Here is a 19080-nt window from a genome sequence, read left to right as displayed (position 1 = left end):
TTGGGGAAGAGAGATCTGCAAAGTGTTATGATTTATCCATTCCTATCACATATGGAAATATGAGTTAATTATTTCTATGTATCAAGTCAAAAGATTATTTGAACCTAATGATTTGGTTTTTTAGCTTATATAACTTCATCTCCACTTTATTTAATTTATCCTAGATGCAGATCTGATGATCTTTCTAATCCAATTCCTTTCCTCTCATTCTCACTGAGAGCTCACACAGCTCTTATTTCTTCCACCATGGGTTTAGGCTACCAGCATATTGTCTATGAGTCTATGATGATGAAACCATAATTAACTCAAGGTCAAAAGGTCCAAAATCCCCCTTAAATGCGGGGCGACATTGCTGCTGTCATGGGGTTCCTCTGAGTTGGCTTTGTGTCCATGGCCAATTGTGTTTTCTCAGGTCACACTATGTGCACAAGTCACCTGTTTCTGGGAGCTAAAGAATCATTGATGATGAGCCCCTATTTCAAATACAAGGCATCTAGGTGAAGTGGGCTTAGCAAGTGGTTTAAAGGTCGCTCAAGGGCCCTCTGGTTTTTTTTATGCAGTACAAACTAAAAAGCTGTTGGACACTGGGATTCCCTTCACCTTTGGATCCTAGAGCCATAACTAAAACTCTCACAAATGGCTAGAACCATGCTCTAAAGTTTCTGCTTTTCTGCTCAGCTTTTCTCTGATTATAAACGCTCCAAACAGTGAGAAGAGCCCAGGGTTCAGGGATACCAGAACCCAAATCCCAAACTCCAGCACTGCCTCTGGTATTGTGCCTGTCCAGAACTCTCTGAAGCAAGTGGACAGATAATTAATTCAAGGGGAAAAGCATCTGCTCTTGGGACATTTCTGACTATTCTATATACAAGTAATTAGAAGTAATCTGAGTGATTTATTAACAAGCATTTATTAAGTGTCTATGCCTGAGCCACACTTCTGGGGTTATGGAAATAAGTCTCTTTTCTAAAGGAGCCCATAGCCAAAAAGAGAAGGCACATCTAGTACAGATCAATCATAACCTGTGCTAAGTGTACCAGAGTAAAATTGAGTGGATGGCATGGCAGTATAGCACAGAGAAGTGATGAACTTTATATTAGGGTAGAGATGCTCAGATAAGGCCTCTAACATTTCATGCAGTACAACAGATCTAGCAAATCTTTTTTAATTCATTTTAATTTGCATGTGTCTCATAAATACAGAATTATGTACATAGTAATTCTTCCCACTGTGCCTGCCCTCTCACCCATTCTCCCCCCACCACTTTCTGCTTGCTCTCTTATTTTATCCGAGAAAGATAAATAAAAAGAAAGAAAAAGAAAAAAAGAGCAAATAGAGTAAAAACAGCTAAGGGAAGTGCTCCTCAACTGTCTACACAAGGGCTGATCTATGTTACTGCTTCTTGAAGGTGATTTCACTTTTTTTCCCCCTCCTTCTTTTCTATTCCTTCCTCCCCCTTCTTTCCTTTTAGAAACTTGTCTTTAAAGAAGAACCCAAGGATGTTACTTCTTTTGTGAGCTCTTGGACATAACTATAACTTATGAGACATAATAATATCCTCCTTATAATATGCTAAAAGGAAGTGACTCTTGAGAACAAGTTTTACTATTAAGTTTCACAGTCAGCTCTTTGGGGAGAGATCCTGCATGGGAAGTTATTGCACAGTGACTCTTGTTGTCTATTTAATAAATAATACTCCTTGTATGACATCAGTAATCGCCCAAGGCTCTTGACACGGTCTATCTTGGCTATGGAAGCCTTTTGGACCCACTAGCTCGACAGAGCTGTAAGCAAAGTAGAGGTTCTCTCCTCTCTTCAGAGAAAAAGACATCCTTCTTTGGTGGCCCCTTCTTTCCTCTGGGGTCTCACTCATAGGTGTCCTTTGTATATGATGTCTTTTGCCAGAGGTCTTGCCTTTCCATGCCTGATATGCTCCTCTTGGGCTTTCCAACCTGAAGAGAGTGCATTAAAGGCTGATTCTGAGGTTGGAGTGCTACCTAAAGCAATTACCCTCCTTTGAGTCTGCTGTATGGACTGATTCCCATGTTGGAGCCTTCTTTCTTTTTTTAAATTCTGTTTATTATTGTTTCCATACACTTAGTCCTATTTATATGATCAGTTGTTCACTTGATCATATCTATATGGTCCCTTTAGTGCTTAATCCTATCTATTTGGTTCTAATAACACTTGAGCTGCTATTTTTATCAGCCAGTTTAAGGGATTTTGTGGTCCTATGGCATTTTGTTTAGCTATACCCTTAGAAGTGAGCCCATCGGAGAGTATGTAGGACTATACTGCTTTGCGGTTACACCCTTCATGCTTTTCAAAAATACAGCTTTAGGGTCTTGGCAATTCTTCCCACCATGCCTGGCCCCCCACCCACTCTTGTACCCCCTTCCTCTTCCCTTTTGTATTCTCACTCTTATTCTTTGCTAAGATCTGTTTTCAATTAGCTTATACGTATATGGTTAACTCTATGTTAAGTATAGTGTTCAATGATTCATATGAAAGAGAAAAAGGTAAGGAATGTCTGTTTAAATGCTTTGCCCATTTCTTAACCAGATTGTTCGTTTTGTTGTTATTGAGCTTTGTAATCTCTTTCTGTATTCTGGTTATTAATCCTTTATCAGTTGTACAGTTTGCAAATATTTTCTCCTATTTTGTCGGTTGTCTCTTCACCTTGCTGATTGTTTCTTTTTCAGTGCAAAAGCTTCTCAATTTGATGTAGTCTCATTTGTCTATTTTGGCTTTCATTGCCTGTGTCTCTGGTATCTTTTCCAGGAACTCTTTTTCTACATCAGAGTCTTGTAAGGTTTCCCCAATGTTCTCTAATAATTTGATGGTGTCGCATTGTAGATTTAGGTCTTTAGTCCATTTTGAGTGAATTTTGGTGAAAGGCACAAGGTAAAGGTCTTGTTTCATGCTTCTGCATGTGGTGATCCAGTTTTCTCAGCACCATTTTTTGAAGAGACTGTCTTTGCTCCAGGGGTTGATTTTAGCTCCTTGTCAAAGATTAGTTGGTTGTGGATATTTGGATTGATTTCTGGCATTTCTATTCGGTTCCATTGGTCTATCCATCTGTTTTTGTACCAGTACTAGGCTGTTTTGATTATAACTTCCCTGTAGTATTTCTTGAAATCTGGTGTTATGATGCCTCTGGCTTTGTTTTTATTTAATAAGATTTCTTTCACTATTGGGGTCTCTTGTGTTTCCATATGAATTTCTTTTTTTAAAGATGTGTTTTATTTATTTGAAAGACAGAATTACAGAGAGAGGTAGATCCAGAGATAGAGAGAGAAGTCTTCCATCCGCTGGTTCTCTCCCCAAATGACTGCAATGGCCAGAGCTGAGCTGATCTGAAGCCAGGAGCCAGGAGCTTCCTCCAGATCTCCCATGTGGGCTCAGGGGCCCAAAGACTTGGGCCATCTTCCACTGCTTTCCCAGGCCATGGCAGAGAGCTGGTTCAGAAGTGGAGTAGCCTGGACTCAAACCAGCACCATATAGGATGCTGGTGCTACAGGCTGCGGCTTTAACCTGCTGTGCCATAACACCGGCCCCTCCATATGAATTTCTTTTTTAAAAAAAGATTTATTTATTTACTTGAAAGTCAGAGTTTCTCTATTAGAGAGAAAGAGGAAAGGTGAGAGAGAGAGAGGTCCTCCATCCGCCAGTTCACTACCCAGATGGCCACAATGGTGAGAGCTGAGTTGATCGCAAACCAGGAGCCAGGAGCTTCTTCTAGGTCTCCCATGCAGGTGCAGGGAACCAAGGGCTTGGGCTGTCTTCCACTGCTTTCCCAGGCCATAGCAAAGAGCTGGATCAGAAGTAGAGCAGCCAGGACTCAAACCAGCACCCATATGAGATGCTGGCATGGCAGGCAGTGGCTTTACCCACTACGCCACAGTACCAGCCCCATCCATATGAATTTCAACATCGTTTTTTCCTATATCTGTGAAGAATGTCTGTGGTATTTTGATGGGCATCATGTTGAATCTGTAAATTGCTTTTGGTAGTACTGGTATTTTGATGATATTGATTCTTCTAATCCATGAACATATAAGATTTTTCCATTTTTTTGTGTTGTTCTCTATTTCTTTAATGTTTTATAATTCTCATTGTAGAGATCTGACATCTTTAGTTAGATTTATTCCAAGGTGTTTTTTTTTTGTGACTGTTGTGAATGAGATTGATCTTAGAAGCTCTTTCTCAGTTGTGGAATTGTGTACATTTATAAAGGCAACAATTTTGTATTTTGATTTTATATCTTGCTGCATTTCCAAACTCTTCTATGAGTTCCAATAGTCTCTTAGTGGAGTCTTTTGGATCCCCTATGTATAGGATCATGTCATCTGCAAATAGTGATAGTTTGACTTCCTCCTTCCTGATTTGTATCCCTTTGATTTCTTTTACTTGTCTAATGGCTCTGGCTAAAACTTCCAGGACTATACTGAAAAGCAGTGGTGTAAGTGGGCACCCTTGTCTGGTTTCAGATCTCAGTGAGATTGCTTCCAACTTTTCCCCATTCAATAGGTCACTGTCATGGATTCTTAATTTGCTTAAGGTTTTCATCGTGAGGTGATGTTGTATTTTGTCAAATGCTTTCTCTGCATCTATTGAGATAATCATGTTTTTTCTTCTTCAGTTTGTTAATGTGATGGATCACATTGATTGATTTGCAAATGTTGAAGCATCCCTGCATACCAGGAATAAATCCTACTTGGTCTGGGTGGATGATCTTTCCTATGTGTTGTTGGATTCGAAAGGCTAGTGTTTTGTTGAGGATTTTTGTGTCTATGTTCATCAGGGAAATTGGGCTGTAGTTCTCTTTCTCTGTTGTATCTTTTCCAGGTTTAGGGACTAAGGTGATGCTGGCATCATAGAAGGAATTTGGGATATTTCCCTCCCTTTCAGTTGTTTTGAATAACTTAAGAAGAATTGGAGTTAGTTCTTCTTTAAATGTTTGGTAGAATTCAGAGATAAAGCCATCTAGTCCTGGGCTTTTCTTTGTTGGTAGGGTCTTTATTACTGATCCACTTTCTGTCTTGGTTATTGGTCTGTTTAGGTTTTCTACGTCTTCCTGGTTCAAGTTAGGTAGGTCATGTATGTCAAGAAATCTATCCATTTCTTCTAGGTTTCCTGTTTTCTTGGTGTATAGCTCTTTGTAGTAATTTCTGATGATTCTTTTTATTTGTGTGGTGTCTGTTATCATATTTCCTGTTTCACCTCTGATTTTATTAATTTGAGTCTTCTCCCTCCATTATTTGGTTAGTTGGGCCAATCGTGTGTCAGGTTTTCTCCCCCCCCCCCCCCCCCGAAAACCTACTTTTGGTTTGGCTGGTCTTATGTATTATTTTATTGGTTTTGGGTTTGTTGATTTCTTCGGTAATTTTAATTATTCCTTTTCTCCTACTATTTTTGGGTTTGGTTTGTTATTGTTTTTCTAGGTCCTTGAGATGCACTGATAGCTCATTTATTTGGTGTCTTTCCAATTTCTTGATGTAATCTCCAATTGCTATAAACTTTCCTCTTAACACGGCCTTTACTGTATCCTATAAGTTCTGATATGTTTTATTGTCATCTTCATTTGTTTCCAGAAATTTTTTTATTTCTCTTTTGATTTCTTCAGTGAACTATTGTTCGTTCAGGAGCATGTTGTTTAGTCTCTATGTGTTTTCATATGTTCTGGGGATTCCTGAGTTGTTGATTACCAACTTCACTCCATTGTGGTCAGAGAATATGCATGGTATGATTTTAATTTGTTTGACTTGCTTTGTGGCATAGCATGTGATCAATGCTAGAGAAGGTTCCATGCACTAGTGAGAATGTGTAATCAATGGCTGTGCGGTGGAAAGCTCTGTAGGTATCTGTCGGGTCCATTTGGTCTATAGAGTTGAATAACTCTGTTGTTTCCTTGCTGGTTTTCTGTCTGGTTGATCTGTGCATTGCTGAAAGTGGGGTATTGAAGTCCTCCATTACTATTGTATTTGAGTCTGTATCTCCCTTTAAGTCCATTAATATGTCTTTTAAAAAGCCAGGTACCCTGTAATTAGGTGCATACACATTTAAAATAGTCACATCTTCCTGTTGAATTGGTTTCTTAATCATTGTATAGTGCCCTTCTTTGTCTCTTTTAATGGTTTTGTGTTAAAGTCTATTTTTCTGATATTAAGATGGCTACACCAGCTCTTTTTTGGTTTCTGTTAGCATGGATTATCTTTTTCCATCCTTTTGCTTTAAGTTTCCATCCATTTTTGTTGGTGAGATGTGTTTCTTATAGGCAGAAAATAGATGGGCTTTCTTTTTTCATCCATTCAGGCAATCTCTATTTTTGAACTGGAGAGTTGAGACCATTTACATTCAGGGTTACTATTGTTAAGTAACAACTTTGCCCTGCCATATTTCCATTAATAGTCCTAATTTTTTACTTTGGGTTTCCTTTGTGCTTTTACTGGGAGATACTCTGTCTTCACCTTCTTTCTTAGTGATGTTCCTATTTCTTTGTTTTTTGTATGTAGAATGTCCTTGAGCATCTTTTGTAGGGCTGGGTGGGTAGTTGCAAATTTTTTTCAATTTCTGTTTGTTATGGAAAATCTTTATTTCATCTTTTTCATAAATGAGATCTTTGCAGGGTATAGTATCTGGGTTAACAGGTTTTTTTTTTTTCTCTTATGACTTGGAATATATCTCACCATTCCCTCTTTGCCTGTACGGTTTCTGATGAGAAGTCCACAGTGAGCCTAATTGGGGTTCCTGTGAATGTGATTTGCACATTTTAGGATCTTGTCTTTATGTTTTACTGTGGAGAGTTTTACTACAATGTGTTGTGGTGAAGATCCTTTCTGGTCGTCTCTATTAGGAGTTCTGTGTACATCCTGTACTTGGATGTCTTTTTCTTTCTCCAGATAGGGGAAGTTTTCTGTTATTATTTTATTAAGAAGGCCTTCTAATCCTTCCTGTCTTTCCATGCCTTCAGGAAAGCCTAGGATCCATATGTTTGGTTGTTTGATAGTATCTTGTAGATCTCCAACAGTATTTTTTAACTTTCTAATTTCTTCTTCTTTTCTTTGGTCTGACTATAAAATTTCCAGAAGTTTGTCTTCTAGTTCTGATATGCTTTCTTCTGTCTCACCTATTTTGTTAAGGTTTTTCACTGAATTCTTCATTTCTAGTATTTCATTCTGGCTTCCCTTTAATATTTCAATTTCATGGGAAAGCTTTTCATTTAGTTCAGAAATTTGTTTCTGATTGCTTCTAAGTAGTCTGTTGATTAATATTCTCGTTCTCTTCATCTTCCCCTTCTACTATTGAAGTGTTGTTGTGTTCCTTTGGGGGACTCATTGTGTCTTCCTTATTTAGTGTTCTTCCTTTGCCTTTCAGCATTTGTGTATTTTTTTTTTTTTTTGGTCAGGTTGCTTTTCAGTGGTGACTTTCCTGTGGGCTTGGTTTCTTTTATGAGCTGCTATGGGTCTGGGCATTGCAAGCATTGTGAGTGGGTACACAGAGCCCCACCTGCTGGAGCCCAGCTTACTTTTTAGTGGTGGTTTTGGGGGGTACTAGCTCACTTTTCAATGGTGGTGGGGGCTATTACAAGCTTCCAATACACAGAGCTTCCCCTGGCAGCAGAACCTGTGTGATTGGGGAAGAAATTCTTTTAGATTGTTGTGGCCTTCATTCTTGGATGGGGGCAAGGTGAGGTGACCCCTGTGATTGATGGGTGCAGACATAGGAGACAAGGGCGGCAGGTTCCTACTTGTGTCCAAGAATATAAACAAAAAATGGGGCAAGATGGCTTCTCCTGCAGGCTGCAAGTCCAGGTAGGAAGAAGGATAGGGAGGTGGGCAGGGCGGTGCTTGACTTCTCCACCTCTTCTTCAATATTTACCCCCTCCTTCTTTTTCCTGTACAGAACTTCAAAAGCAGTTTGCCAAGCTCTCCCTCCTGCCACTATTCAAAGCTCTGTGGACCCACAAATTCCTGTCTCACTGGTCTGCCGTGAGCCAATGCTGACTTCCCTGGTCTGATCCTCTGCCATTTCCCCTTCACACTCACTCTCTCTGACCTCTGCTGTTCTCCTAGGTTTTCCACTGCAAATATCTCACAGCCCTATCTCAGGCATGTATCTTCTCTCCTCAATTATTAATTTTGCCCAGTGTGATTCAGATCATCTTGCCACTATTCCACCATCATTGTTCTCCTGAGAATGTATTTTCATATGTGGATACAGTAGCTAGAGGCCACATTGTTGAGAATTTCGAATGTCAGAAAGAGAAGTATCTTTAGATGGACCTAAGTTTACTTTCCAAATGTTCTTCTCTTGGAATTCTTTATTGATAAACTGTCCTTTTTGGTTATGATTGGCTTCAAATGTATGATGTATTTATTTCCAAATTTTCCATTTATTTCATATTGGTGACATTTTAGATGAATGATTCCTTGGTGAAATGTTGATAAACACATTAATCCCAACCAATAATAATGGTATAAATAATTTTTAAGGATGGTTAACAACTTGGAGAGCACCCAAGGGTAGATAATATCATCAATTAAATAAATATTCTCATTTTTCTACTTAGAGAACTTATTCTCTTCTTAAACCTTTGTCCCTGAGGGATTGATAATGGACTATATCTCATTTATGGGCCACTGTTCTCTGACTGTTAACCATACTTATTTTGGAATTGGAAGACTTTGAAAAAAAGCCAGAATTTAACAAGGAGGGTCTGTGGGAATCTTGGACAAATGTTAGAAACAGGCCTTCAGTGTGCAGAATAACTGAGGCCTCTAAATGGGGAAGCATAGCAGTGTCACAATTTATATGGTGATTTTATTTTGAAATTGTTACACATGGTTTAAAACAATCCACAGTCAAATTTACCCACAACAAAGATTTGAAATTATTCCTAAAAGTCTAGGGCCCCTGAAAGCTCCAAAGCTAAGAGTTACCACAGTTGATTTCTCTTTGCATTTCTGCCAAGTCACCCCTTTCCAGGAAACTCAAGAAGCCAATTCTTCTTTTTTATATGCCTGAATGACATATAGAAAGCTATCTTATTCTTCATGTTTTCCCTTGAATGTAGAAAGTTAATATGACTTATATACAAAATTCCATTGTACTACTTACTTTGCTAATAAGTAAATTGACTTATACTCTATTTCTAGTTTATCAATTAATTTTTTTCTTGCCCCTTATGAGAGAAGGCGAAAGTAGAAAGGCGAAAGTAGAAGGCGAAAGTAGAAAGAGAAAATATCTCTTCTCTTTTTTAATATATATTTTTAACTTTTATTTAATAAATATAAATTTCCAAAGTACAACTTTTGGATCATAGTGGCCTTTTCCCCCCATAACCTCCCTCCCACCCACAACCATCCCATCTCTCACTCCCTCTCCCATCCCATCCTTCATCAAGATTCATTTTCAATTATCTTTATATACAGTAGATCCATTTAGTGTAGAAAGTAAAGATTTCAACAGTTTGCACCCACACAGAAACACAAAGTATAAAGTACTGTTTGAGTACTAGTTATACCGTTAATTCACATAGTAAAACACATTAAGGACAGAGATCTTACATGGGGAGCAGGTGCGCAGTGACTCCTGTTGTTGATTTCGCAATTGACACTCTTATTTATGATGTCAGTAATCACCTGAGGCCCTTGTCATGAGCTGCCAAGGCTATGGAAGCCTCTTGAGTTTGCCAACTCTGATCTTATTTAGACAAGGCCATAGTCAAAGTGGAAGTTCTCTCTTCCCTTCAGAGAAAGGTACCTCCTTCTTTGATGGCCCATTCTTCCCACTGGGATCTCACTCGCAGAGATCTTTCATTTAGGTCACTTTTTTTGCCACAGTGTCTTGGCTTTTCATGCCTGAAATACTCTCATGGGCTTTTTAGCCAGATCTGAATGCCTTAAGGGCTGATTCTGAGGCCAGAGTGTTGTTTAGGACATCTGCCATCCTATGAGTCTGCTGTGTATCCCACTTCCCATGTTGGATTGTTCTCTCTTTTTAATTCTATCAGTTAGTATTAGCAGACACTAGTATTGTTTATGTGATCCCTTTGACACTTAATCCTATCATTATGATCAATTATGAACTGATATTGATCACTTTGACTAGTGAGATGGCATTGGTACATGCCACCTTGATGGGATTGAATTGGAATCCCCTGGCACGTTTCTAACTCTACCATTAGGGGTAAGTCCTATTGAGCATGTCCCAAATGGTACATCTCCTCCCTCTCTTTTTCTCATTCTTATATTTAACAGGGATCACATTTCAGTTAAATTTAAACACCTAAGAATAATTGTGTGTTAATTAAAGAGTTCAATCAATGGTATTAACTAGAACAAAAAAAAATACTAAAAGGCATAAAGTATTAAGTTGTTCCTCGACAGTCAGGACAAGGGCTGATCAAGTCATTGTTTCTCATAGTGTCCATTTCACTTCAACAGGTTTCCTTTTAGGTGCTCAGTTAGTTGTCACCTATCAGGGAGAACATATGATATTTGTCCCTTTGGGACTAGCTTATTTCACTCAGCATGATGTTGTCCAGAGTCCTCCATTTTGTTGCAAATGACCAGATTTCATTTTTTTTTACTGCTGTATAGTATTCTATAGAGTACATATCCCATAATTTCTTTATCCAGTCTTCTGTTGATGGGCATTTAGGTTGATTCCATATATTAGCTATTGTTAATTGAGCTGCAATAAACATTGAGGTGCAGACAGCTCTTTTATTTGCCAATTTAATTTCCTATGGGTAAATTCCAAGGAGTGGGATGGCTGGGTTGTACGGTAGGGTTATATTCAGGTTTCTGAGGAATCTCCAGACTGACTTCCATAGTGGCTTAACCAGTTTGCATTCCCACCAACAGTGGATAGGTGTCCCTTTTTCCCCACATCCTCTCCAGCATCTGATGTTGGTAGATTTCTGTATGTAAGCCATTCTAACTAGGATGAGGTGAAACCTCATTGTGATTTTGACTTGCATTTCCCTGATTGCTAGTGATCCTGAACATTTTTTCGTGTGTCTGTTGGCAATTTGGATTTCCTCTTTTGAAAAATGTCTATTCAGGTCCTTGGCCCATCTCTTAAGTGGGTTGCTTGTTTTGTTGTTGTGGATTTTCTGGCTCTCTTTGTAGATTCTGGTTATTAATCCTTTATTGGTTGCATAGTTTGCAAATATTTTTCCCATTCTGTTGGTCGCCTCTTCACTTTCCTGACTGTTTCTTTTGCTGTACAGAAACTTCTCAATTTGATGCAATCCCAAATATTAATTTTGGCTTTGACTGCCTGTGCTTCCAGGGTCTTTTCCAAGAAGTCTTTGCCTGCGCCTATATCTTGCAGGGTTTCTCCAATGTCCTCTAATGATTTGATGGTGTTGGGTCATAGATTTAGATCTTTAATCCATGTTGAGTGTATTTTTGTGTAAGGTGTAAGGTAGAGGTCTTGCTTCATGCTTCTGCATGTGGAAATCCAGTTTTCCCAGCACCATTTGTTGAATAGACTATCCTTGCTCCAGGAATTGGTTTTAGATCCTTGATCAAATATAAGTTGGCTGTAGATGTTTGAATTGATTTCTGGTGTTTCTATTCTGTTCCATTGGTCTATCCATCTGTTTCTGTACCAGTACTATGCAGGAGTGGTTCAACATTCGCAAATCAATCAATGTGATACACCACATTAACAAACTGCAGAAGACAATCCCTATGATTATCTCAATAGACGCAGAGAAAGCATTTGATAAAATACAACACCCTTTCATGATGAAAACTCTAAGCAAACTGGGTATAGAAGGAACATTCCTCAATACAATCAAAGCAATTTATGAAAAACCCACGGCCAGCATCCTATTGAATGGGGAAAAGTTGGAAGAATTTCCACTGAGATCTGGTATCAGACAGGGATGTCCACTCTCTCCATTGCTATCCAATATAGTACTGGAAGTTTTAGCCAAAGCCATTAGGCAAGAAAAACAAATAAAGGGATACAAATTAGAAAGGAAGAAGTCAAACTATCCCTCTTTGCAGATGATATGATTCTTTATTTAGTGGATCCAAAGAACTCTACTAAGAGACTATTGGAACTCATAGAAGAGTTTGGCAAAGTAGCAGGATATAAAATCAATGCACAAAAATCAACAGCCTTTGTATACACAGGCAATTCCTCGGCTGAGCAAGAACTACCAAGATCAATCCCATTCATAATAGCTACAAAAACAATCAAATACCTTGGAATAAACTTAACCAAGGATGTCAAAGTTCTCTACGATGAGAATTACAAAATCTTAAAGAAAGAAATAGGGCCAGTGCTGTGGCTCAACAGGTTAATCCTCTGCCTTGCAGCACCGGCACACCGGGTTCTAGTCCCGGTTGGGGTGGCGGATTCTATCCCGGTTGCCCCTCTTCCAGCTCTCTGCTATGGCCCGGGAAGGCAGTGGAGGATGGCCCAAGTGTTTGGGTCCTGCACTCACATGGGAGACCAGGAGAAGCACCTGGCTCCTGGCTTCGGATCAGCACGATGCGCCGGCCGCAGTGACCATTGGAGGGTGAACCAACGGCAAAAAGGAAGACCTTTCTCTCTGTCTGTCTCACTCACTATCCACTCTGCCTGTCAAAAAAAAAAAAAAAAAGAAAGAAAGAAAGAAAGAAAGAAAGAAAGAAAGAAAGAAAGAGAAGAGTATACAAAAAAAAAAAAAAAGGAAAAACCTTCCATGCTCATGGATTGGAAGAATCAATATCATCAAAATGTCCACTCTCCCAAAAGCAATTTATAGATCCAGTGTGATACCAATGAAAATACCAAAGACATTCTTCTCAGATCTGGAAAAAATGATGCTGAAATTCATATGGAGGCACAGGAGACCTTGAATAGCTAAAGCAATCTTGTACAACAATATCAAAGCCAGAGGCATCACAATACCAGATTTCAGGACATACTACAGGGCAGTTATAATCAAAACAGCATGGTACTGGTACAGAAACAGATGGATAGACCAATGGAACAGAATAGAAACACCAGAAATCTTCTCTTTTTTGTTGATGAGCTCTCTGACCAGGTACCCTGGTAAGTAAACAATGGTTATAATGAGACTTGAAAAGTGCTTTAGCAAAGCATTGCCTCACTGCTTTAAGACTACAGAGTAGGCATCCTTCAAGCAATCTGGATATGAGAAAAGGCTTGAAGTGTGACACCCTGGTTGAAGCCACCCTCATGTCTCACTAGATTGCTGTAGCAACTTTCTCAACACTTTCCCTATTTCTGTTTCTACTCCTGTTTTTCCTTCTCTCCTAAATCTATGGCTCCCTGGCAGCTCCTTTTAAAATCACCACAGGAGGATGACACACACTTTTCTGTTTAGAGTCCTCCAGTGACTTCCTATTTTGCTCAGAAACAGAGCCTAAGTTGTTAGAGGCACATAAAACTTCACAGGGTTTGGTCTGGGCTACCTTTCTGCCATCATCTCTAATATGCTCTTTCTTTGACTGAGAGGACTCAGAGTTTCTGAAAATTCCCGTATCTGTTAAAAAAATAGTTCTTGGACAAATGGAATGCAAAAATGGGTTTATTTTGGTACAAAAAATACTTGAATCCCCTGTATAATTTTTCATAATATGTATTTGCTATGTAATGAATTATCACCCTGATACAGCTACAGCAGCCTCCTCAATATTCTTTGGATATGATGGTCACATGACCACATAAAACTTATGTACTCACTGTCCTTCTTCATGATATCTTTCTTCTCCAAATATCTACATTGCTCATTTGCCTAAGTTTTTTTTTAAATTTTTTAAAATTTATTTGACAGGTAGAGTTATAGACAGAGAGACAAAGGTCTTCCTTCTGTTGGTTCATTCCCCAAATGCCTGCTATAGCCAGCACTGCACCGATCCAAAGCCAGGAACCAGGTGCTTCTTCCTGGTCTCTCATGTGGGTGCAGGGGCCCAAGCACTTGGGCCATTCTCCACTGCCCTCCCGGGCCACAGCAAAAAGCTGGACTGGAAGAGGAGCAACTGGGACTAGAACCCGGTGCCCATATGGGATGTTGGCGCCGCAGGCGGAGGATTAACCAATTGAGCCATGGCGCCGGCCCATGCCCAGGTTTTTAAGGCTTATAGAAAGTTCACTGGCCTTGCTTTGCTAACTTATGTGGATGGAAGCACTCTTCCCTTTAGCTTGCTTACCACTATAAGACTTACTATAAATTCACTTATTTACTCATGCCATCCATAGATTTTTAAAGTCTGTGAGGGTAAGATTTTGTTTTGCCTACTTTGGAGCAATTCCTGGCGTACGGTATTCACTCAATAAATGTTTGCTAAATGAATAATTTATTTTTCTTCTCTGGCATTGTTTCCACATATATTTACCTAATGCATGGATGGATAAATGAATGATGAGGATATTCTCTTGGCACTAGGAGGAGCTATTATTTCCCAGTGTACTATTTCTCAGGTATGACTTGACAGTTCTTTATTTGGACAAAAGGCTTAACCAAGGCTTGTCAAGAACTTCTGGATTCTACCAAGAGAGTATCTTACTCACAGATAGAAATGGCCACTAATCATCTGCATTAATGGTGAAACACAACATTTGAAAAAAAGACCATCCTGGAAAGTAGCATTGAGGAGAGGGAGGAAGAGAAATTGGGCTGGCCACGAATAACCTCCCTCACATTGAGAAACCTGATTGTCAATACCCAGTTATTTAGATGTGTTTGTGTGTGTGTGTATGTATCTATGTGTGTGTGTATTCCAAGTATGTGTATATGTGAGTATAAATATATATTACCTTAAAAACAGAAATCAAAGAAACCAAAGACCCAAACATTTCTGAAGTCTAGCAGAATCCTTGACACATGAGGAAGTAGAAATGAAGGGAAAGTTTGTAGAATTCTCCTTGTTCACTTCTAGCTCACTGAATATGACTTTCAGCTGAACATAGGTTTATAACAGTGAACAGCAGCAGAAATAACAACAAAATTCCCTGCTTTCGTGGGGTTTAAATTCTAGCAGGTGGAAATGAGCAACAAGGAAATACATCTAAATTACAAATGGTGGTATCTTGCTGAGACAATATATAATATACAATAAAGCATGATGAGATTGTAAAAGATAATAGAGGGTCATTTTGAGAGTTGAGTTGGTTGAGAGGTAATGCTTGCTTGGCAGAAAGTTCAAAAAACAACAAAGGTAAGGACTTCAAAAGTAAGTGGTTGTTGAATTCAAGAGGTTATAAAAAAACAAAAATTAAGGGAGGCCATGTTATGTAGAATCTTTAAACCCTGGTAAGAAGTTTGGGTTTTCTTCTGGCTACAACTAAAAGCCATTGATTATTCTTTAGGAAGGAGTAGCTGACATTAACATGGAAAGATTCTTCAGCTGGTCTATAGAGGACAAACCATAATATGGACCAGTAGAGACAGAAGACTGGACAGTGACTGTTGCTCCCACCCAGGAAAGAGATCAGAGCTATGTGGATCAGAGTAGTAGCAATGGATGTAGAAAGTGGATAGGCTTAGGATATATTTGGAGATAGAGTCAATAGGATCTATTGATGAAACGGACACTGGGTGCAAGAGGTGAATAACAGCATATATTAATTACTGAAGATAAGCTGGATTGAGCTGTGACAACAATCTATTCCCAAATGTTAGAGACTGAAATACAAAAGACACGTATCTTTCACTGTTGCTTCATATCTTTGTGTGTGGACTGGTAGCTTTGCTTTGTTCTTACTCTGGAACATTGGATACACATGTAGTCCCTAACTGGGACACTGTTGGTTGACAATGAAAAGGGATAAAAACAAATTTAGGGGATTTCTCATTATATTAAAGTGAATGTTTGGCCTGGAAATGACATATATCATTTTTTAAAAAGATTTTATTTATTTATTTGAAAGGTAGAGTTACAGATAGTGAAAGAGACAGAGAGAAAGATCTTCCTTCCATTGGTTCACTTCCCAAATGGCCACAATGGCTGGAGTAATGCCGATCCGAAGCCAGGAGCCAGGAGCCAGGAGCTTCTGCCTGGTCTCCCATGTGAGTGCAGGGGCCCAAGCACTTAGGCCATCTTTTACTGCTTTCGCAGGCCACAGCAGAGAACTGGATTGGAAGAACAGCCAAAACTAGAACTGGTGCCTTTATGGGATGCTGGCGCCGCAGGTGGAGGATTAACCTACTGTGCCATGGTGCCGGCCCTGACATTTATCATTTTTGCTCAAAACTAATTGGCTCAAAGTAATCATATGAATTACTTTCTGCGAAGTGCTCAAGTAATACTCATATAATCCTGTCTCATGCCCAAGAGACAAAAGCAAAGGACCTCCACAGACAGCAGTAATAATGACTCCAGTATATCTTCCAGATTTATATAACTGTTAATAACATTATCTAAGTGGAGATGCCTGAGAGGAGTGGCATGGGGACGTGATCTCCATGTTTCTATTTTAGCCATGTGTAGTTTAAAAACATCTTGAATGGAGATGTTAAGAAGATAGTGGGAGATATGACTCTGATGATCAGAGTAAATCTCTGGATAGAGATTTAAGTCAACATAATTTATATTTAATATGTACTATGTTTAAATAGATGTGTTTAAATATAAATGCTTAAAGTAATAGGAATCATACAGTGTGGTGGTGATAAAGGAGAAAGGCAAAGAGAGAACTCTGAGGGGTCTCAACAAGTAGTCTTACAGAGGAGACACCAATAAAGGTAACTGGGAGAGATTGATTATAACGGTAGACAGATGCAAGTGAATGTGGAATCTAAAAGGTGTTTGGGAAGTAAAGCTTTCAAGGGCAAGAGAGCATTGACAGGTCAAGGGAAATGAGAATTAATCATTAGTTCTGGCAAGCTATCAATAACTTCAGTGATTTGGTACGTGGTAGGAAAGAGACTAACTTTCAGGATGCTCAGGACATAATAGTGACAAATTTATAAAAAAGGCATAGACAACTCTTGGAAGGGTTTTATTGTAATCAGAGTTTTAATTTGGAGTTGACAGTAAGGAAGGACATGATAGTAAGATAGGAGGTCAGGAAGATGATTTTGTCCTTTGAAACATTTTGACCTAGTAGAAAGATATTAATTGGAGACATGACTGTGGGCACAGAGAAAAATCAGAGCTAGTGTAAATATTTAGGAGCTGCTGGCATAGAAAAAAATTAGGACTGAGAATGGAGATGAATTATGGTATGAAAAGTGTAGAGAAAAGACTGGCAAAATCAAGATTTATTCTTAGGGAACACACATGGTAATAAGATCAGAAGAAAAGGTAGTTAGTTGAGAAAAGAGAAAATGAGTTGAGTTAATTATATGTCACAGAAGTCAAGAGAAGAGAGTTTTAAAGCATTTGTAAGAGGTTCCTCCCCACCAAGTTCTATGTTCTCATAAATATGCAGTCTATATTCTATCCTTTGAGACCAAAGTTGCAATGAACTTGACTACAGCAGATTAAGTACTTACAGTGCAAGAGATGTGAAACACTTAAGATAACTTCTTTTAAAATCTCAGATCTATGGGGGTTGTTGCTCTTTGTTTTTCTATCATATTGTTTTCATTCATTGCTTTGAAATTACTTTAAGGCTGACTTAAAGCATAGTGCCAATATAGACTCATCACTGTCTTTTTTTCTCTTTCACATACTCCTCCTCTGCTTCCATTATCATCATTATCCATCATTATAAAAGCATCACCATCAGACTTCATTCAATTATTTTCCTTTTTAATAATTTAAATATTTTGGGCCAGCGTCATGTCTCACTTGGCTAATCCTCCGCCTGCAGTGCTGGCACCCCAGGTTCTAGTCCCTGTTGGGGCGTTGGGTACTAGTCCCAGTTGCTCCTCTTCCAGTCCAGCTCTCTGCTGTGGCCCGGGAAAGCAGTGGAGGATGGCCCAAGTGCTTGGGCCCTGCACCCGCATGTGAGACCAGGAGGAAGCACCTGGCTCCTGGCTTCGGATCGGCACAGCGCTGGCCATAGCAGCCATTAGGGGAGTGAACCAACGGAAGGAAGACCTTTCTCTCTGTCTCCCTCTCACTGTCTATAACTCTGTGTGTGTGTCTCTCTCTCACCGTCTAACTCTGCCTGGCAAAAAAATAAATAAATAAATAAATAATTTAAATATTTTGTCATAATTTGGTTATAACTCCTGAGGCACATGGGTTTTAGTATATTGGGACATATTTATAGCACTTCTGATTATAAGCTGAGTACTTGTTAAATGCGTACTTCAAAAATTTCCTAGTTTAGTCCCCTAGGAAATATAACAAAAACCAATAGAGAAAAACAAGTACTGAAGGGGAAATGAAACATTAATACCACACGTATATGGAGTCACTAGGATAATTTGGAAGATGTTTAGATTTAACTTAGTTGTCTGTAAGAAGCATATATAGATGACCAGTCTAAGAATATGTATTCAAGTTAATGTGATGACTAAATATCTTACCATCAAGTGGAATAAAACTGGACTATATCAACCTTCTAGCCAGGAATAATGTGGTCTTGTGAATAATATGACCTGTTGAGTGGCTTAGTATCTCTTTTGGTCTTCCTCTCTCTCTCCCCTTCTGTCTTTCCCTCCTCCCTACCATCTATCATTCCTCCCAGTGAATTCTTCTATCAGCAACTTCACATCTACCTAGCTGCCCATGAAACTTGTAATTCATTATTATTTTCCCTTTTTCCATAAACTTTCTTCTAAGACCCATTTCCCCCTAAGGCAAGTTGAGCTGACTAATGTCTGTCATGCTCATTGCTATTGCCTTAATTCAATCATTTGTCATTCTTTTCTTGATTTATACCATGACACCTCTAACTTGTATCCTGTCTTTCTTGTTTTTCTTGACTCTAGTCATCCTTATACTCACATTCTTCTTCATCTACCCTCTCCCATCTTAACTTTTTTACTTATGAAAATTAAGTGTAGACTAGTAGTATGAAGAAAAAGTCAAGGGAAGAGATGTTGGAGTTGGAGTTAGGACTAGTTAGGAGGCTGTATTTATCTATTCAGTGTGAGACAACCTAGATGCTTCCTCTTCAGAGTATAATTAACCATTTCTACATTTATCACCT

General features: G+C 38.9%; 1 protein-coding gene across 5 annotated transcripts in view; it reads left to right on the top strand.

Annotated features, from left to right (window-relative positions):
- The window catches only part of NRXN3 (neurexin 3), a 1693693-nt gene that overhangs the window by 481053 nt on the left and 1193560 nt on the right, over positions 1-19080 (top strand). The gene's annotated exons all lie outside the window — the stretch shown is intronic.

The sequence above is a fragment of the Lepus europaeus genome, chromosome 22 (genome assembly GCF_033115175.1).
Source record: "Lepus europaeus isolate LE1 chromosome 22, mLepTim1.pri, whole genome shotgun sequence".
In the NCBI taxonomy this organism is placed as follows: Eukaryota; Metazoa; Chordata; class Mammalia; order Lagomorpha; family Leporidae; genus Lepus; species Lepus europaeus.
This window is presented reverse-complemented; position numbering and strand designations above follow the sequence as displayed.